This window comes from Bombus flavifrons, chromosome 8 (genome assembly GCF_040668555.2).
Source record: "Bombus flavifrons isolate JBK064 chromosome 8, iyBomFlav1_principal, whole genome shotgun sequence".
Taxonomy (NCBI): Eukaryota; Metazoa; Arthropoda; class Insecta; order Hymenoptera; family Apidae; genus Bombus; species Bombus flavifrons.
Window position 1 is genome coordinate 8032476 of NC_138449.1, and position 7563 is coordinate 8040038.

General features: G+C 33.9%; 2 long non-coding RNA genes across 3 annotated transcripts in view; one reads left to right on the forward strand and one right to left on the reverse strand.

The window, feature by feature from the left end:
* LOC138182492 (uncharacterized) overlaps window positions 1–426 on the forward strand; it is an 83971-nt gene extending 83545 nt beyond the window's left edge. Inside the window, exons 3-4 of one of the 2 annotated variants that reach the window (XR_011173807.1) lie at window positions 155–215; window positions 290–426. This is a non-coding gene — a long non-coding RNA (uncharacterized LOC138182492). Of the gene's footprint in view, window positions 1–154 lie in introns of both variants that reach the window. The other variant, XR_011173806.1, reaches the window with a different exon arrangement.
* On the reverse strand, window positions 108–2128 carry LOC138182493 (uncharacterized). The gene is made up of 3 exons (XR_011173808.1): window positions 1917–2128; window positions 326–497; window positions 108–223 (listed from the first exon to the last, which is right to left on the reverse strand). It is a non-coding gene; the product is annotated as an uncharacterized LOC138182493 (long non-coding RNA).
* Between the last annotated feature and the right edge of the window lie 5435 nt (window positions 2129–7563).

Below are 7563 nucleotides of genomic sequence, written 5' to 3' on the forward strand. Positions count from 1 at the left end.
ACAAGAACGATGCAGAAATATAGGAAAATATAATTTTATTTAACAAAATAGTTATTCTTATTTTGACGAATGATTTTTTACATTCTTCGTTTTTCTTTTATAAAGAAAAAGAAGAAAAAGCTTTCTGAGGGAGAATTACTTGTAATAATTTCAGGGTGGAAGCTAGCTCTTTGGCGTCTGGATGTTTCGCAGCAGGCAAGCCGGCCGGTAGACAGGTACCTACCTGGAAACGAGTAACTACTTATTGTCACCTCTAACGAGGCCGCAACAAAAACTCAGCTATTCGCAGGTGGGAATGCTGCCAGCTTATGAAAGTATCAATTACCTTCTACGTCCAGTTTCCTAATGAGGGGAACAGAGCCATGGATTACCGAGTCGCCATAACTGTGACTCCTAGATCCGTTGCGATTTTTTCATAGATCAACATGGACAGCGTTCGCCAATCAGCTGTTTACATTCACAGAGTCTATATTTCTTCTCAACCAATCGTGGCGAGCCTGTTACACAAGATTGTTATTACGTATTATATTCGCCTTTAAATGAAATCGAACTGTATGTACTTTCATGTTATATATGTCGGCAACGTTATATGTTATATATGTTAGTTATGCATGAGATTTATACGTAGACAAAAAGGCGTGGTTTCGTGTATTTTCGATTATAAAATGTCATATAATTTCTGAAAGTCTTATACTTGAATGTGTATCGTTTAAATGCTTCGTCTATTGTTAGTGTCTGCTGTTACTTCGTATTTTTGTTATAACCTTTTAACAAAGCGCATAAGTTTATGTTCATATGACATTTTTTGTTATTTTTATTCAAAGAACGTGCTGATACTACTTTATGGAAGAAACCCAGTATATCCTGTAGGTCTAATATTATATCGTATGTCATGACATTGCCAGGAAGAATAAGACAAATCAGTTCAGTAACATAAATAGCGTTTTTACTGAACAAATAAAATGTAGAATTAAATCTATACTTTATCGTATTTACGACCTTATTTTCTAATTATTGTCATTAAATAAAATATACTATTAAACAATACAACATTTTAAAAATTAGATTTCGGCGCTATAGACACGTTCAATGAAGAAAGAATATTTTAACTTTTAATAAATATTAAAACTAAAAGTTTAGAACTCTTTAAACTAACATTTATGATACTATCTATTAATAGTAACGTATGTAGCATCATCATAAACGTATATTTCGTATTAAATCATAAATGCATGTCTATTGCCGCGATATGTTCGGAAAGAGACTTTATTTGAAAATTGAAATTATTTACGGATATCCGTACACAAAATCCAAATTTGTCATGTAACAAAGTAATTTAATTCTTGAATGATCTCTATTATAACCTCGCCTATTACGAGAACGTATTCCCTGTATTGAAACTGCATCTTATCCGATCAACGCGCATTACAATTCGTTAATGCCATTATTCAAAGTTATTGACTTTCACATAACAAGGATTTGTGGTTGAAGCTGTTGAACTTTACGAAGAAAGATCTAGCAATTTTACGGATCATATGTTTCATGACGAGTCTAAGTACCACTATTACATAAACATCAAATGTAACGATTGAAACGGTTACATTTACGATCTCGTAAATCTGTTTAGATCGCGATACGCCGCTTTCTTTGCGCATAGTTTCTGATTTGTGACTGCCACCAATACAGTGGACGTGGGTAAGATTCGTACTCCCAACTTGAGATCCATAGAAGGTACGATTCCGTATTCAGTGACGTCAGTCACCTTTCTGGCGTTTCATTGTTCAAAGAAACAGACATGCATCGCTAGACGAAAAGGGAAGCAAGAAGTAATCATTGAAGTTCGAATGGCAGACCGGTAGATTCATGCGGAGGAGTAGGGTAGGTTGAAGCGCATACGTGTAACATATGTTACTTACATACGTATATTGCTGTGGTGATCATTCATTGCGATATTAGCCACAATTAGGAAGCGCTTAGTCAATAGTTCCACTTACAAAATCGATGAGAGGAAGTACGGATTGAACAAACGTGACTAAAGCTTCAGGCGAATGGGCTTCAGATGATGTAGGCAAATCGGTGCTATAACTCATTCATTTATTCTGTACACTACGTGTATGTTAGAATTACACAGAAAGACTGGAAGGGAAGAATATAATAAGTTATGTTGCTTATCTTTTTGCAAAGAAAATCCAGTACACTGTTAATGTTAGTAAAATCGCATTTTTATTTGGGTTTAGAGCTAAATACGTGTCTTTTCAGCCTTTTTAAAATTTTAGAAATATATTATTAAATATATATTCATCAAACGCTCATTAAATATTAAAATGTTCCTTATTTCAATGATTAAATATATATCTGATCGCTATAAAATTTCGTTAACTCATTAGCTTTTTTTAAAAGGTCGATATTTTTGAATATAAAAGATTTTTTATCTTCATTTCATTCGTACTTACAATCATCATAGCTGGCTGCAATAATACAAACGTACGTATTCGTTTTGTTATTTGGAGCTGAATTAAATTCTTTCCTCGGTAAGATCAACAGTTGCCGCCAAATGCACGTACCTCTGACGATACTCTAACGTCACAAAGACGTAATACGACAGCCATTCGTTCGCGATTTAGCAGTAATCCTGAAAATCGTTGGTTAAAAGCGTCTGCCAGTGTTTTTTTAAAAGCATTCTCAGTATTTCAAACATTCCAACGTACGTACTCGTCTTACGTATCTTCAAGATCGTTAGTTGATTCATGGAAAATTCCGATCCAATTTTTACCACGAACTTCTGATCCAGATTGCAGAGACCATGACCATGGTAGCGATGATGTCATCGTCATCGAAGACTTTCTCTTCCGCGAACTTTCGTACGCGGGCGGCGTCTCGCACCATAAACACGGAGGTGTACCGTCGGGTCTCAGAGTTTCCATTCATGAATTCAGTCTTTCTTCTGAGGTGGGAATTGTTCGATGCCCTGAGTGGGAGGTAAAAGCATTGCGAGAATACAGTACGGCCTGCATAAAGGAAACCCGCTTTCCGAGTAAGTATGCGTGCCATACTTGCGTACCAGGCCAATTGCATTTCGTCGAATAATATTATGATCGTGAAAGCGTGCATTTATTAATAGGGTGTCAAAAGAAACGAAGGGCTGCTTTCAATTTTTCGCTCGAGCCACTGGTTTAAAATACTAATTTATATGTACACCGTTGGTCTTAAGTAGTCGAACACTTTGTAATGCTAAATCGAATGTTTCCCGCTGCCTTTATTTCTCAATTGCTTTATTATAGACCTGTTAATTCATCCGCATCATGTGTATTTTATAACGTAAAATACTAAATAAAGTAAAATTTCTGAGAGTTTAGCAATAATTGCAACGAATATGAAGCAATGTCATTAGATTTTGCTTCTTGAATTGTATCCGTACAAATAGGAATTTGCATAAACATTTGCAGCAACATTTCTTAAGTTGTAATCAATTTCATAAGTTAAATAACGTAAGACTAAAGTAAGAAAAATAAAAACCTCACTTAATGCTCCTTTGCCTTTGTAAAATAGGATCAAAGTATTGCACGATGATAATAATAGTTACGTCAATGTAATACTATTCTTCTACATGTTTGCTTCAAGTGATAAAACCAATTTGTGGCGTGCGATACTGTGTTTAAAACTGCACGAAGAGAATTTTATTTACATATCGCAAGCAGTCTAATTATTTCATTATTATTTCATAACGTTCTTCCATGTTAATGAATCAAACGAAACGAACAATGCTATATAATGTAGAAACAAACAGTGTATCAATGTATCGACGCTTCGCTAGTGAGTCAGAAACTCGGTTACAATGTATTTACAAACCAGTCGAGCCACTTAGACGATTAAATTGATTTGTGTAATAACACTCTCGGCTCATAAATAGCTTATGTTCGCGAAGAATAAGTCACTGGAAGTTGAAATAGTTTCACATAAAAGGTTTCTCACTAGATCTAATCCATTGTGTACAAAGGGGACTGTGTAAGTCATAAATTTTTCCTGAATCCAATTAGAAAGAATATTACAAGAACAAGATGAATAATTCTGAGAGTATACTACATATGCATCGCGCATATGCACAATCTATTTCTTTAACAGTTTTACTTTTAGTTTTTTTCTACGCATATTCGATTATGTCGTCATTCTACGTAAACGGTGACTAGGATAACATAATTAGATAATACATGGCTTGTGAGGTAGTTTGTTAAATGTTTTTATTATATGCTTATGCATTGCGGTTTAAGCATTTCGTGGATTGCGTTTCCATTATTTTCAAGATTGAATCAAAGTGATTTCCTGTTATCAATTGCATAACAATGTAGTTTTATCCACTTTGTCAGCTCTTTTCGAAAAAATCTCGAATAAGATACATTCTAGTTTGACAGTTTATTTTGACATAGAACTACGTTCATGCTTCCACCATAAAAGAGCTAAATGAACGGAATTCTGTTTGATCTATTCCTAAATGTTATATAATAAATGATGTATAAATACTTTTGTTAGCAAGTGTCTCAACCCCCCCCCCCAAGTTGGTAATTTTGTATGCATAGTAGTGTTCGTACTGAATCTACCGTGCATGGAAGGTAAGAGGGAGAAGTAGGCAGTACGAGTGAGTCAGAATAGGTAGAGTGTAGTGAGATACTGTAGAGTTAGGTCATTTCTTACTCCGTATATTACATATGTATTTCTTTAGTTCAATTAAAAATTTTTGGTTAAATATAGTCATGTTTGGTATCATTTTGATCGTACGAATCTAAAGAATTCGATTAAGGCCAGGTCGTAGCAATATAATAAAAAATTAAAAAATTATATTTTTCTTATTCCGGTAATTCGATACCGAATTGAATTACATCGACGCGGTTCATAGGTAGGTATGTCTCGAGTGAACAGTTCTAGGAATTAGTGAGCATAATTTCTAGCCATATATCCGGATAAATTGCTGGCCATATCGCTCAGGTGCTAATTAATTTGCGCGAATTTAGTTATTTTGTTTTGGATTTGAATTGTTTAAAATTATATAAAACGAAACTTCTTCGGTAATTTTCAGATTGTGAAGGTATACTGATGAAACACATGATATATATATATATATATATATATATAAACAAATATATTATTGTTGAATTTATATATATATATATATATATATATATATATATATATATATATATAAATTCAACAATAATATATTTGTTTAAGAAAAGATATAAGCGTCAGAAGCTTGCAACATTATGGAAATGTTTAAAACAATTTTTATTAAAAACAGAGTTCCACTGTGCAGCCTGCACACCAATATTCTTTTCTCTTACTATTTCTAGTGCGTACGACACATCTACCTTGAGGTTTTGATTTTTTACCTGTTGGTAGGATTCTTTCCATGCAACGCCGTTCTAATAATCGTTTTGAAGGGAAATTTATTGACAGCCTACTGTTGGACTTTGAATTTGTGGACAGCGTGTGAAACTTTGAGTAAATCTAAACGAAATTTTAAATGATGTGTAGTGGAACTTTTGTTTTATATATAATATATGCATTATGTAATGACGTATTCACTGTTCTGCTAAAAAGTTTTATGTGCCATTTACAACCTGTTTTTCTCTCAATAAAAAATGTTTGAACTTTTTGATATTTTAATTCTACTCCTCCTATATATATGCCATTCTAAGCATATTGGTTTCTGTATACTCTTCTAGCTAGCATCTTTTCTACCATACGATGATCATGAAATGTAAAAATGTTGAATTGTATTGTGAAAGTTACCTCTTTTTTGGCGAGTATTTTCCTCTTTTCTAATTTTTTATTTACTAAATTTATTGGATTATTTTTTCTCTCCTTCCTTAGAGTCCAACAACACTTATTTGTTTTTCTACAAGATATAGTTCTAGAGCAGGAGAATTGTGACAGTTACCCATCCAAAAAGTGTAACTTCGTTCAAACTACGGTTCAATAGTTTTGATATCAATTTTTTCAACTTTTGAGATTATCGAGACAATTGACATTCCAATGACCATCGGTCTCAGACCCGCGATAAATAATAAATTTCCGTAGATAACCATTTGAGGATCCACAACGTTCATGCGTTTTTATCCCTAAATTTGTAGTTTTGATTGCTAGATATTGGAAGGTAGGTTTGTTGTAGGTGTAATACAGGTACAGAAATCCTAACTGCCCTTTGCACAGTGTCAAAAACTCGTCAATGTCTATATTTCGATCTGGCATATATGCGGCCTGGAATCTCTTGTTCATATCTTTCCAAAAATTGTTTATTTTAAATAGTTTACGAGAGCTACTATGAGTTTGAAGGCTACCACTGTCTGCCAAATGAAACAAATTGGAATCAATCCTGCAACATAGTTTTAAAAATATAGGCGTTCTTTACTAAATCTAATGCCAGATATAAATACATTTCCCCAACGATTACTGACCCCATATTTCGAATACGAGATCGTGATTGCAATATATGACTTTTTATATACTGTTGTGCGTTCCTGTTAGTCTGCCCAAATATATATGTTATTACTTTAAAATCAAAGAAGAACAAAAATGTATTTGTAATCGTACAAAATTCTTTTTTTACACCTGGATTATGAGAAAACGATATTTTCGTCGCTTCGTACGAAAATTCAAATTCATCTACTACAAATGCGGAAATTTCGTTCCGTGAGTAACGAATATCTCTTTCATTTTCTTCCATATAAGTTTGAAATAACACATCGTTATCATTATCTTCTCAATCGAGGAGGAATTCGATGCATGATAAAGATATTGACGGTTTTTGTAACATTTTGATAAAAATAATAAATTATCATTTATCTACTATTTTCTATAACGTAATTATGAGTAACGTTTGCTTTTCTTGATAAATACGACTTACTGAGCTTACTAGATTAACATATACTACTCATGTAATATACTTCAAAAGCAAACAAAAGAGCGGTAGTGTAATTTAAGAAACGTACACCTGTATGTTGGACCGCTGCAACCAATACGGTTACGCTAACGTTTGCATATCTGTCAAACCGCCGTAACCAATCTGGTTAAGCTAACGTACTCGTGTACATCGAAGCGGTTTGAAGGAATAGAAAATACAAATAATAGAAACACATAACACGAAATATGTAACTATACGTACATATAAGTACCGAGTATTCTTGATGAATCAAAGAGAGGATTAGCTTTTTCGGAAGCTAGATTAATTCGTTAAATAAATTCCTATTGTACGACTCATTGAGAAGAACGATCAGTTAGACTCTTATTGTAAAAAGTTCCGCTATCGGGATAAGCTCGGTGGTCTCTTTAAATGACTCGAGTGGAGTTTCGTTCTTTCCGATTACATCGGATGCCACTGGTATCGTACGTTATTCAACGTTCACGATGCCTAATGGTCCATATTAAGCGGGCTGCACCGCAATTATCTACGTCACCAGTCAAAACTTGACCGGGACACCGATTACGTGGCTGAATTAGGTCGGCAACGGGTGCAATTAATAACGAGGCGACACATCCATTAGCCAGCAACCGCACGAGTCCTCCTCGTAT